We start from the raw sequence: 13,595 nt of genomic DNA on the forward strand, positions 1-13,595 counted from the left end.
TTTTAAAAAAACTAGGCAATAATTAAAAGAGTTAAATACAGTTAAGGAATTTTTAATAAATGACACAATGGAATTATTTATGCAGGTTTTTAATAGTATATTATTCAACGAGCTTTTTATGATAGCCATTAATCCCTAAGGGGGATGTTTACGTCACGAGCCGCAGGCGAGGGACGCAAATCTCCCGTGGGATTAATGGCCATAAAAAACGAGGATAATACTATACTTTGTCCACGACCACTGTCCATTACCACTAATGCCAAGTGCAGGCAAATTAGAAGTTGATACTCTTTTATGTAGATAATAAATAATATAGGTAATCTCTCAAATCCGCCATAACAACTGAAATGTCAAACTCGATACGATTAGGATCGCGTTTAGAATGGCCGTCGGTGTACAAGTCGTGACAGAATTTGGGAAAAAATGGATCACGTGAACAATTTATTTACATAACTATATGGTGGCATGTGACAAAGGCTACGGTGCGCACACCACCCCTATTTCTGAACGCACCCCCAGCGTTGCCGCCTACGACCACAAGGGCACTGACGTTGTCAATGTCAACTTAAAAAACCACAGAACTAAGGACGGTCATACACCAAAAATATTTCAAATATAAATTATGGAATTTACCTAATGATTTGGCAAACTCCTGTACTGTGTTATTGCGGTGTATTTGTTAAGAAAATGGTATTCTGAATTAGCAGTAATTGCAAAGACATAAGTGGATGTCTACATGCAAGAAATACCGCATATCCCATGTTTTATGCTTGGTGTGCAACCACCTTTAGGTCGAGAGGGAATAATGATCATTATTCCTCTTCATTAATCACTCTGACGCTATATGACCTTCATTTAGCTTCTGTCAACACGCTGAATATTAGTACATTATTGGTTGGTCGTGGACAAAGAAATTAATAGTCGCACAATATAATATACAGAATTATTTCATAAAGATAAATAGTTGTTAGTTAAAGTAAAGTGCTGAATGGTAATATTCGGTTCAATGTGTCTAATGATTTCATTTTAAGGTCTTATATATCGTACATAATTCATTAAAAATATCAAAAACATCTTTTTAATTAAAAAACATACCTAATGATATTTTTATTCTTCATCAAAACTACTTAACTCTAAAAACTTAGTATCCGTGGAATTATTTACTTTTGGAGTATCTAATAACTCTAAAGTTTCAGGAAGGAAACATTTTAATTTTTTAATAGGTAGTTTATGTAAACTCGAGATGCAAGTATCTGACGAAACCAGAAGGTGATTTATTATATCTCGTATGTTATCTTTTCTGGATGTTTTTCTGGAAAAATCCGCTCTATACTTCTTGATATTGTTACGATTTTCCCGTGGGTTCACACAAAGTCAATTTAACTCAACGATTAATAAATTTATTACACTTCAAAACACTCCGTACAATAATTAACACAGCTACTAAAAACACTACTACAATTCCACAATTATTCCGCTATTTAAACTTATCTGCGTTCCCAAATTCACTACTACTGCGGTCGAGACCGCGTCTTTTATATTCGCAAACCACGTTCTAGAATGACCGCGAAACGCTTCGCGGGTTGCCTTGATCATTCAAGAATCTTCCAGGTAAACTCGGTTCCTAACTGTGGCCTACTATAATACGCGCCCGGCCAGATATTGCGGCGCATCGGTTTCATCCCGAGGCGAGCGCTCGTTAAGAAGTATCGAGCATAGTAGGCCCAGACCGTAACACTGCCCCCCTCTTAAAGCTGATCGTCCCGATCCGCTTCATTTAATCCCTGGTATTTCTTGAGTCTGTCCAGATGGACAATTTTCATCTTGCCTTTGGGGCTGCGTTGGACTCTGTACACGACGTCGTTTAACCTTTTTACCACATTGTAAGGTCCCTCCCAAACAGGTGTTAATTTCGGTGATTTGCCTTTCTTCCTCTGAGGGTTAAACAACCAAACTTTATCATCCTTCTGGAACCCTCCCGAATTGGCCCTCAGATCATAACGAGCTTTCATCTTATCGCTAGCTAGATTCAAACTTCCCCTGACCAGATCATGGATGTTCAGTAATCTGTCTTGCAACTCGTCAACGTAGTTCTCAATGTTCGTGCTTTGGCCTGTTGGAGATCCGAACACCACATCACATGGAAGTCGAAGTTCTCGACCAAACAGAACTTTAGATGGTGACTGTCCCGTTGAGTTGTGGACTGCTGCTCTATAAGTCATCAAGAAGAGCGGAATATGCTGGTCCCAATCTTTCTGATGCTGATCAACAACCTTTGAGAGATGTTGCTCTATGGTCTTATTAAATCTCTCGACCATTCCATCCGACTGAGGATGAAGCGGCGTTGTTCGGGTCTTCCTAATGCCTAGCAGATCACAGAGCCTCTGAAAGAGCTTGGACTCAAAGTTTCGTCCCTGATCAGAATGTAACTCCAACGGCACACCAAATCTACTGAAGACATTTTCGACGAGAATATCAGCGACTGTGCTGGCTTCTTGATTTGGAATCGCAAACACCTCAGGCCATTTGCTAAAGTAATCCATGGCAACAAGAATGTACTTGTTGCCTCTGTTGGTCTCAGGAAAAGGCCCAGCAACGTCTATGGCTAAACGTTCGAACGGCAATCCTACGTTGTACTGCTTCATAGGTCCCCGGGATCTCGTCTGTGGTCCGTGGCTAGCTGCACAAATGGAACATTGTCGACACCATGATTTCACGTCTTGGCAGTAGTTCACCCAGTAAAAACGTTGCCGGATTTTGTCCAAAGTCTTATTTACTCCCAAATGAGCACCAGTCTTTCCATTGTGCATTTCCTCCAGTACGTGGTCGACCCTTCCTCTGGGAACTACCAGCTGCTTCCTTATCTCTTTTCCATCGGCACTCTCCCAAGCTCTTTTTAGCAAGCCGCCTTCAACCACAAGCGAGTCCCACTGAGCCCAAAGTGCTTTGAACGTCAGGCCTTTGCTAGAGATTTCTTGCCATGTTGGTCTTGGCTCGCTTTGTTCCTTTCTCAACAACAATGGGCCTATGTCGCTGTCTTCTAGTTGATCCTTCCTAATCTCATCGGTACTCCATTCATCATTGGTCTTCAGCTGAACCATTCTGATGGACACAACGCCTTCACGTTGTTCCGCTTTCTGGCAATGTTTGCATTCTTCGGGCGCAAGGTCTTCTTGATAGAGCATCTGCGTTATTATGCAGCTTTCCGGGTCGATGCTTGATGTTGAAATTATACTGCTGGAGTTTTTCAAGCCATCTTGCTACTTGTCCTTCCGGTTGTTTCATTCCGAGGAGCCACTTGAGTGCCGCATGGTCAGTCCTTATCAAAAATTCCTGTCCGTACAAGTACTTGTGAAAGTGATCGACTGATTTTACTATTGCCAGTAGCTCTTTTCTCGTTACACAGTAGTTCCGTTCTGCTTTGGTAAGTTTCCTACTGAAGTATTCTATGACATGTTCTTCTCCGTTTTGGACTTGAGACAATACAGCTCCAATACCAGAATTACTGGCATCTGTGTCTAAAATGAACTTTCCTTTTGGTTGTGGATAACTGAGGATGGGACTGGAGCAAAGTGATGCCTTTAATCTTCTGAACGCCTGATCACATTGGGTATTCCAACAGTAGGGTGTTTTGTCCTCAGTAAGTTGATGTAGCGGAGCTGCGATGTTGGCAAATCCTTCCACAAACCGTCTGTAGTAGGTGGCAAGTCCTAGAAAGCTTCTGAGTTCGTGTTTATCCTTTGGTACTGGCCATTCTCTAATTGCTTGGATCTTCTTGTCGTCCGTCTGGATTCCGTCGACCGTCACCACATGCCCAAGGAATTCGACTTGCTTTTGGAAGAACCAACACTTTTTGGCGTTCAATCGAAGATGGGCACCACCTATTATAGCAAATACTTCTTGCAAGTTGTCCAGATGTTCTTCAAAAGTTTTTCCCATCACCATGATATCGTCCAGATAAACCAAGCAAGTCTTCCAGTTAAGGCCACGAAGCACAATTTCCATTAGTCTTTCAAACGTAGCAGGAGCATTACAAAGTCCGAAGGGCATCACATTGAATTGGTACAGCCCATTTCCAGCAGAAAAAGCAGTCTTCTCCTTATCTTGCTCCTCAATGCCAACTTGCCAGTACCCACTCTTCAAATCTAAAGTAGAAAACCAACAGGATCCTGCCAAAGTCGTCAGTGTGTCGTCGATACGGGGAAGTGGATAGCTGTCCTTTTTGGTCACGTCATTCAGTTTTCGGTAATCTACACAAAATCTGCTTGATCCATCTTTCTTAGTGACCAGAACAACAGGTGATGACCAAGGGCTGCAGGATTCTTCTATAACTCCGTCGTCAAGCATCCTGTCCACTAATTCCTGCACTTCCTGTTGTTTGGCTATTGGTAGTCTCCTAGGTGGTTGTCGAATCGGTTGTGCATTGCCGGTGTTAATTCGGTGTTTTACAATGGTAGTTTTTCCCATATTGTTCGGTGTTCCAAATATGCTACCATGGTCCAAAATCAGTTTCCGAGCCTTCTTCAGTTGTGGTGTTGACAGATGTTTCCAGGTCTTTTCAAGTTCATTTAAGAGCTTGTTTTCCCCCAACTGCTCCTCCTGTTCTGGTAACCCATCGCAATTGGTTATTTTGACTACAGGCTCGAATACCGCAATAATTTCGCCTTTGTTGATTTTTACGTCGTCTGAAAAAATGTTTGCAACTCTTATTGGGACTTCACTTCCTCCATTTACAAGTGATTTCCCAATGAGGCATCTTCCTGGTCGGTCCGGGTTTCGTACAAGTCCAACACAGCTCCCAGAATTGTGCTCCAATTGTCCAATAATTATTTGCTCGGAATTGCCGCTTATTTTTACTGTCTGAGATGCCAAAACATTAATGGGTGACTCACAGCGGTGACTGGTTGACAGGATGAACTCTTCACTTCCAAACCTTAGGATATTTTGTTCGGGATCAAAAGAAAATCCATGTTGACGAATCAGGTCCATTCCCAGAATAAATTCATCTTCAATATCCGCTACTAACACAGTGTGGTAAAACGTAATCCTTCCAAGGCAAATCTTGACTGTTATTTCTCCTAAAACTTTAGCCGATTCTCCAGTCACAGTGCGCAGGAGAACACTTCTTCGTAAAGGCTTAATTTGACTTTTATCCACAAGGTTTGACCGGATCAAAGATACTGCCGCACCGGTATCCAAAGTAAAAGTAACGTTCATCGCATCCACCTTTCCATCTACGTTCAGGCTTCCCATTGATCTACCCAGGCTTCTGATGGAGATAATTCTGGGGGCTTTGTCTTCGCTAGTCAACATTCGCCCCGTAATGTTGACTAGTGGGAGTTGTCCTGGTCCCTCCTGGATGGTTGTACGTCCCTCGTTGGAGAGCGGGACGGTATCCTTACTCGACAATCTCGTTTGATGTGTCCCGTACGTCCGCATCGATAACACTCCACTCTAGTGATCGGGCGTGACCGTTCTAACTGTGTGGAAAGACCATTTCCTAATGCTGCCATTTGTTGCACTAATTGGCCGAACATTGATTTAATTTCATTCATTGGTGTAGCAGCATGATCGGCTGGCGGTTCTCTCTCCTCTTGAATAGTCACGGCCCTGATCCTTGGTTTTAAGTCATTGCACGCAGCTTCAACTTCCAGCGCTCGAATTAGTAATTCGCTGCTGTTGCTTCCTTTGAACATCTTCAGCATTTTCTTTACTTCCAGATCTCGAATCCCATCTACAAAACACTGTGCCACAAGTTCTTCTTGGATTTCATCCGGGACGGCTGGGTAAGCCAGATGCACAAGGCGACGAATTTCGGCCTCAAACTCTTGTAAATTTTCACCAGTTTTCTGCAGTCTTGCCTTTAATTGTGTTTGGTACACTCCTTTCCTATGCTGATCCCCATAACGTCGTTCTAATGCAGCTACTAATGCGTCATAGTTGCTTTGTTGGGCGATAGGCAGAGTCTGTAACAGCTCCAATGCAGGTCCTCGTAATGCCACCACCAGTGCTACAGCCTTTTCCTCGTTACTCCATCTATTTGCATTTGCAGCGGCCTCAAATTGGAGTTGGTACGTTGCCTATGAAGTTTGACCGTCGTATGTGGGAGGCTTGATCTTGTTGAGCCCGTTTCCGGTGATCACTGTAGCTGGCTCCTCTGCTGTCAATTTTCTGCTCTAAGTCACGTAACTTTATCTCGACATCATTCTGAATTTTATTAATGTCCTCCCGAACATCATTAATGTCCTCCCGAACATCGTTCTGAATTTTATTAATGTCCTCCCGAACATCGTCTAATTTTACCTGAACGTCATACTCCATCTTTTTGAGACTATGGGACACATACTCTTGGATTTCTGTTTTGGTCCCCGCTAGACCGTTCAATATTTCTACGTTACGTTTTTCTTGCCGCTCTCTGTCTTCTTCTTTGTCTTGTTGTCGAATTCTTTCTTGTTCTTGTCGAATCCTTTCTTGTTCTTCCTTGTCTTGTTGTCGAATCCTTTCTTGTTCTTCCTTCTCTTGTTGTCGAATCCTTTCTTGTTCTTGTCGAATCCTTTCTTGTTCTTCCTTGTCTTGTTGTCGATGTTGTTTAAGCATGTCCATAATAGCTGCAAATTGGGCCTCCATGTTTGCACTTTGACGTCTTGTTACTGGCATAAAATAAATTTAACACACCACTGTTCCGAAAATCTCTAGTCCGGTTCTGAACACAAGTCTCTAACCCGAAGTTTAGTTCCAATTCACGTCGCACTAAAGTCTGATCGCACTTCTGACACCAATTGTTACGATTTTCCCGTGGGTTCACACAAAGTCAATTTAACTCAACGATTAATAAATTTATTACACTTCAAAACACTCCGTACAATAATTAACACAGCTACTAAAAACACTACTACAATTCCACAATTATTCCGCTATTTAAACTTATCCGCGTTCCCAAATTCACTACTACTGCGGTCGAGACCGCGTCTTTTATATTCGCAAACCACGTTCTAGAATGACCGCGAAACGCTTCGCGGGTTGCCTTGATCATTCAAGAATCTTCCAGGTAAACTCGGTTCCTAACTGTGGCCCTGTGGCCTACTTTAATACGCGCCCGGCCAGATATTGCGGCGCATCGGTTTCATCCCGAGGCGAGCGCTCGTTAAGAAGTATCGAGCATAGTAGGCCCAGACCGTAACAATATCCTTGTTGCGTGCCTCTTGTGCTTCCTCTGATAATTGTCCTATTGGCAAGCAAAATGATTTAATAACTTCAAAGCCATGTAATAAAATTTTGTGTATAGTTGGAGGCATGGCATACCAAGGATACAATGTCACAAAAAGTCTTGCAGTTGTTAACGCATATTCCTTAAATCTATCTGTATTGATGTCAAATCCAGACGATAAAGTTTGCAATATTACATGAAATTTTGTAATTAATTGTTTGTCAATTTTGGTTATATTTGATACTACTTCTACATTTTCAAAGAACCTACGAGCTGTGTTACCATCATTGGAGGTACAAATAAATGGAACGATATTATTAATTTGACGGTCCACAAACTCTTTTTCTAGTTTAATTAGCTCTGCTGTTTCGTGAATGAACTGTAATTTTAAAGGACGACAAAAACGAGGCGATGATGTTCTTACATTTTGCCAAATTATTTGATTATTTTTATTGGTTTCTGTACGATATATAAGCCTTATGGGTACTAATGATGTCAATACTATACTAGAGTCAGAACTACCAGTTTTGTCAAATTTTTGTTTGTACTCCGATTGACCTGAAGAACCGTCTAGGCCCCATTTACATATTAAAACTATCAATAACTTCTTCTTGTAACTAAAGCAATCTTTTGCAAGTATGATTCAGCATTGACTGCATTGGAACTTCGGCTACAGTATCCGAAGAGACAATTATTGAGTTAGGGTAACATCGCTTCTTTGCTTTAAGGATTTCATCATAGGAAGGATAAATATGACAGTTTTTTTCTTTGACTTGACGCCTGATTAAATTGTATTGACTCTTGCTTAACTTTGCTTCTATTAGAAGAGAAAGTGCCTCATCAGCACTCAATTTAGTATAAGTTGTTGTTTGATTTTTTAAGGCGTTGAAATACTCGTCAGTTTTTGATGGTGTATTGTCTTTGAGTATTTTTGCAGCTTGATTGTTTCCTTCGGCACGAAAATTCATTTGCGTTGCATAGGCGAGTTCTACTGCACTAGATGTATTTCGCAAATTACTAGTTTTCATTCTTTTGGAACGATCACTGCTATCTTCAAAAGATACTTTAGGTCGACCTTGTTACGTACGAAATAGAGTTTTCGTCCGTTAACTCGTTTGATTTGTGTTTTTAATGTCCGTGGGCCTAGTTACACTAGTAGACCGATTCCGATCGCTTAAATCCTCCAATTGCACTTTGTGCACATTTTGTTGTAAATGTGGGTGCGTGACCTGATAAGTTATCAGGTGCCGTAGTCACGTGATTGGTTTCGATTTTTGTCGGGGGAGCGTCGGTTTGTGGTCGTGTTTCTTTGTGTCAGGTGCCATGTGCCTATTTAATCACCCCACTTTGTGATATCGGTCCTTTTACCACTACAGCACCCGAACTGCCGACATCTGACTTTTTTCTGAGCGGTGTGGCGCGTGTGTGAATTTGAATTTTTAATCCGTAAACATCTGGCCGAATTACAGGTAAATTGGTTTTATTGTTAGTTCTTTTGAATTATTTTGTATCGGCCCAATTTTCCAACACAGTATTGTGTTCGGCCCAACCGGAGATTCAGGGACTTTTCCAACCGGAGATTCAGGGACTTTTCCAACCGGAGATTCAGGGACTTTTCCAACCGGATATTCAGAGATTTTTCCAACCGGATATCCAGAGATTTTTCCAACCGGAGATTCAGGGACTTTTCCAACCGAGATTCAGAGACTTTTCTAGCCGGAGATTCAAAGACCTTTCCGACCGGAATTTCAAGGATTTTCCCGACCGAATAACATTTCAATCGGGGACTGAATCAGCCTGACTGGGACTGCTTTGTCCAGAGTTTTCCGGACCAACCCACGTGTTGGAAAAGCTGACCACCGGCCACAGAGTCTCAAAAGGTCAGAATCGAACCACCACAATTCCTCACTTGATTCAGTTTTATTTAATTTAATTTAATTTTTATTTTTTTTTAGTTATATTAGTTTGCTCTAAACAACTTCAACACTTGTCATCACCTCTGGTCACCTTTTTGGTTGCCGGAACAAGTGTTGAAGCTGTTTGTTCGTTTTCCCTGGTGTTCTGCTGTTTTCTGCCTTAGGTACCTGTCACCAGTCTCTGGACCCCATTTCCTACCTGGAAATCAGCGGTGGCCACTACTGACTACTGGGAAGAGGATACTGGAGGTTCCAGGACCCAAACGTCGTCTTAAGAACTGGTAAGGGCAGTTAGAGACAGTTTGGCACTGGGAAAACTTTTCCTGTTTTTTTTTTTAAATTTCAAATTTATCTTGATTTTTCATTTTATTTTAAATTCAACTTCAATTTTGTTTTCTTTTATTTTTCCTTGTTAATTCTTTCGATAATTTGTTTCTCGGCAACTTTTGTACATTTTTGTAAAGTTGTAAATATTGTAGTTTTGTTTTTTAACTTGTAATATACACGTGTACATATACAACAAATAGTTCGTTTGATTTCCTGCAGTATGTCCAAGTGTGTTCATCTATAGCTAGTTATGAACTCATGCAATTAATCCACGACCTTGAGCTATCTAATTAAAGAATGTTGAAATCTCATTAACGTGAGGTTTGATCATAACAAATTGGCGCCCAACGTGGGGCACGAACCCACGACCCTGAGATTAAGAGTCTCATGCTCTACCGACTGAGCTAGCCGGGCCGCACCCTACAGAATACTCTAATATTCTCTTTCAAATCCTGGATCACATTATGCCAGATTCGTCTTTCAGACTCGAACCAGATGAGTTCTTGCTTCAAACCAATAATCTGATCTTCTAAGGCTTTGTTTTTCTTTATAGACTCACTCAGTTGGTCATTCAAACTGTGTATTTTTTCACAGGACTCTTTGGCGTCTTTCAACAGTTTTTCATTTTCAGTTTGCAATTGTTGTTTCCAATGCAAAGCATCAGTTTCAGCACCTAATTTTTCGTAAAGCTGTTGGTTTTGTTGAGTCAAACCTTTCACTTGAGCTCTCAATTCTTCAATCATATTAATTAATTAACATGCAACGCTCTAAATTGCCCAAGTTTAGAGTTTTATTATCCGAAGCTCAGGCAGCTCGAGCTTCCACAAGTCAAAATGCAATTATGAGCGCCGCTTTAAGACGTTCGCGCTCTGTCTCGGATTTAACGACTGTCACAGATCAGCAGCCATTAAACAATTTACCTAAGGTCAAACTTAATGTGAGTGCTAGGGCTGCACCCATCAAAACAGCCCCAGCCATCCCAACAGCCACCCTTAAAACCACCAAGCCACCAGTGGGTACAAAACGACCTTTGGGTAGTCAATCTGAAGATGGAGCATCAAAACCCAAGGTGTTTAAAAATATCCCTGATTGGGACTATAAGGCTAGATTTACTCAGTTGAATGAAAAGTACCAAATTAGCCAAAATGCACTGAAAACTATGAAACAAGATGTTTTAGAAATTGAAGAATTGAGAGCTCAAGTGAAAGGTTTGACTCAACAAAACCAACAGCTTTACGAAAAATTAGGTGCTGAAACTGATGCTTTGCATTGGAAACAACAATTGCAAACTGAAAATAAAAAACTGTTGAAAGACGCCAAAGAGTCCTGTGAAAAAATACACAGTTTGAATGACCAACTGAGTGAGTCTATAAAGAAAAACAAAGCCTTAGAAGATCAGATTATTGGTTTGAAGCAAGAACTCATCTGGTTCGAGTCTGAAAGACGAATCTGGCATAATGTGATCCAGGATTTGAAAGGGAATATTAGAGTATTCTGTAGGGTGCGGCCCGGCTAGCTCAGTGGGTAGAGCATGAGACTCTTAATCTCAGGGTCGTGGGTTCGTGCCCCACGTTGGGCGCCAATTTGTTATGATGAAACCTCACGTTAATGAGATTTCAACATTCTTTAATTAGATAGCTCAAGGTCGTGGATTAATTGCATGAGTTCATAACTAGCTATAGATGAACACACTTGGACATACTGCAGGAAATCAAACGAACTATTTGTTGTATATGTACACGTGTATATTACAAGTTAAAAAACAAAACTACAATATTTACAACTTTACAAAAATTTACAAAATTTACAAAAGTTGCCGAGAAACAAATTATCGAAAGAATTAACAAGGAAAAATAAAAGAAAACAAAATTGAAGTTGAATTTAAAATAAAATGAAAAATCAAGATAAATTTGAAATTTTTAAAAAAAAAAACAGGAAAAGTTTTCCCAGTGCCAAACTGTCTCTAACTGCCCTTACCAGTTCTTAAGACGACGTTTAGGTCCTGGAACCTCCAGTATCCTCTTCCCAGTAGTCAGTAGTGGCCACCGCTAATTTCCAGGTAGGAAATGGGGTCCAGAGACTGGTGACAGGTACCTAAGGCAGAAAACAGCAGAACGCCAGGGAAAACGAACAAACAGCTTCAACACTTGTTCCGGCAACCAAAAAGGTGACCAGAGGTGATGACAAGTGTTGAAGTTGTTTAGAGCAAACTAATATAACTAAAAAAAAATAAAAATTAAATTAAATTAAATAAAACTGGAGCCGGTGGTCGGCTTTTCCAACACGTGGGTTGGTCCGGAAAACTCTGGACAAAGCAGTCCCAGTCAGGCTGATTCAGTCCCCGATTGAAATTCGGTCGGGAAAACCCTTGGAATTCCGGTCGGAAAGGTCTTTGAATCTCCGGCTAGAAAAGTCTCTGAATCTCGGTTGGAAAAGTCCCTGAATCTCCGGTTGGAAAAATCTCTGGATATCCGGTTGGAAAAATCTCTGAATATCCGGTTGGAAAAGTCCCTGAATCTCCGGTTGGGCCGAACACAATACTGTGTTGGAAAATTGGGCCGATACAAAATAATTCAAAAGAACTAACAATAAAACCAATTTACCTGTAATTCGGCCAGATGTTTACAGATTAAAAATTCAAATTCACACACGCGCCACACCGCTCAGAAAAAAGTCAGATGTCGGCAGTTCGAGTGCTGTAGTGGTAAAGAGACCGATATCACAAAGTGGGGTGATTAAATAGGCACATGGCACCTGACACAAAGAAACACGACCACACACCGACGCCTCCCTGACAAAAATCGAAACCAATCACGTGACTACGGCACCTGATAACTTATCAGGTCACGCACCCACATTTACAACAAAATGTGCACAAAGTGCAATTGGAGGATTTAAGCGATCGGAATCGGTCTACTAGTGTAACTAGGCCCACGGACATTAAAAACACAAATCAAACGAGTTAACGGACGAAAACTCTATTTCGTACGTAACAACCTTTTTCGACGACTTACTTTGAAAGTACCTCATGTACGCTTCCATTTAGAAGCAGAAAGGGGTTATTTGCCGCGCGCGAGCAGAAAGAGAGATTTTCTGCTCTAGAGCGTTTTCGCTTTCTACTAACAATCTACTCACCAACTTTTTTCGGCGTTTCCATAACAACGCTTGACATACCTGTTTGAAATAACCACATTCCGTCAAAGTGATTTATCGGTGACAATGAGTTCGAGCGACGAAAATGATGCGAGTTGTCCTTCTAATCCACCCCACAGCAGTCGTCGAAAAAATATCGTCTATATTTCGAGCCAAAAGTACTTTTGCCGCTTTTACATGATTGCAGCGTTCGGCTTCGCCTCAAGCTGCAAATTTCATGTGCAAGCGGCAAATATATACTTTCCGCTCTTAATATAGAATATACTATTATTGCTTGATTTTCGTTTGACTTGATTGCTTCTTTTGAAAAATTTAATTTGCAAACTCAACAATTTTGCATGTGTTTGTATGAATCTGTCTTTAGATCGACACGAAACCAACCATTTTTTTACAAAATCTGATTTAAATCTTGATAAATTTCTTTTTTCGTTCTTGCTGAGTTGCTCATTTTTCGTCAGTTCTAAAATTTTATTTTCTAAAGTAGTGAATCTACTATTAATACTTTTATCGGAAAAACTCTGAACCATGTCAAAAAGGTCCTGGTAACTAATAATAAAAAAGTTTTCGTCCACATCTGTAAGCAGAACAAAATATAATTAAGTATAGCATTTTGAACTTTTGAAACGTCAGTAAAAAATTAACCCCGTATTTTAGACTTATGTGCAAATATGAGCAAGGTTTCTGTTTAGCATTAGTTTATTAAGTAAGTTTCTTCAACAAAACACTAAACAAACCCGTGGGATATTGGGCGGAACATAAAAAAAAACATGCAAAATTTTGTCTCTTAATAGTGACGTAAAAACGCATTTCCATTTTGAGTATATTAATATTTAAAAGTATCAAAATGATCAAACATTTTTATGTGAAAAACTTACTACTTACCCCTACAATTAGGATCCATTTTAAAACAAAAATGAAACTTGTCTTCTACTAAGTTATAACAACAAAACCTTTGTAACGCATCCAAAAAAACTTACTAGAAAAAAATAATG

The 13,595-nt window shown here is 40.4% G+C and overlaps 3 long non-coding RNA genes and 2 other non-coding genes across 5 annotated transcripts in view; 2 read left to right on the plus strand and 3 right to left on the minus strand.

Moving 5' to 3' along the window:
* The window catches only part of LOC145736807 (uncharacterized), a 57,747-nt gene that overhangs the window by 15,457 nt on the left and 28,695 nt on the right, over positions 1-13,595 (minus strand). The window lies entirely within an intron of this gene.
* Positions 8,012-8,839, plus strand: LOC145736398 (uncharacterized). The gene is made up of 2 exons (XR_014179923.1): positions 8,012-8,676; positions 8,740-8,839. It is a non-coding gene; the product is annotated as an uncharacterized LOC145736398 (long non-coding RNA).
* On the minus strand, positions 9,792-9,864 carry TRNAK-CUU (transfer RNA lysine (anticodon CUU)). The gene has a single exon. It is a non-coding gene; the product is annotated as a tRNA-Lys (tRNA).
* Positions 9,913-10,107, minus strand: LOC145736327 (uncharacterized). The gene is made up of 2 exons (XR_014179900.1): positions 10,066-10,107; positions 9,913-10,026 (listed from the first exon to the last, which is right to left on the minus strand). It is a non-coding gene; the product is annotated as an uncharacterized LOC145736327 (long non-coding RNA).
* Positions 10,957-11,029, plus strand: TRNAK-CUU (transfer RNA lysine (anticodon CUU)). Its single transcript has one exon. It is a non-coding gene; the product is annotated as a tRNA-Lys (tRNA).

The sequence above is a fragment of the Ips typographus genome, linkage group LG12 (genome assembly GCF_016097725.1).
Source record: "Ips typographus isolate SLU linkage group LG12, UJ_Ityp_2.0, whole genome shotgun sequence".
NCBI lineage: Eukaryota > Metazoa > Arthropoda > Insecta > Coleoptera > Curculionidae > Ips > Ips typographus.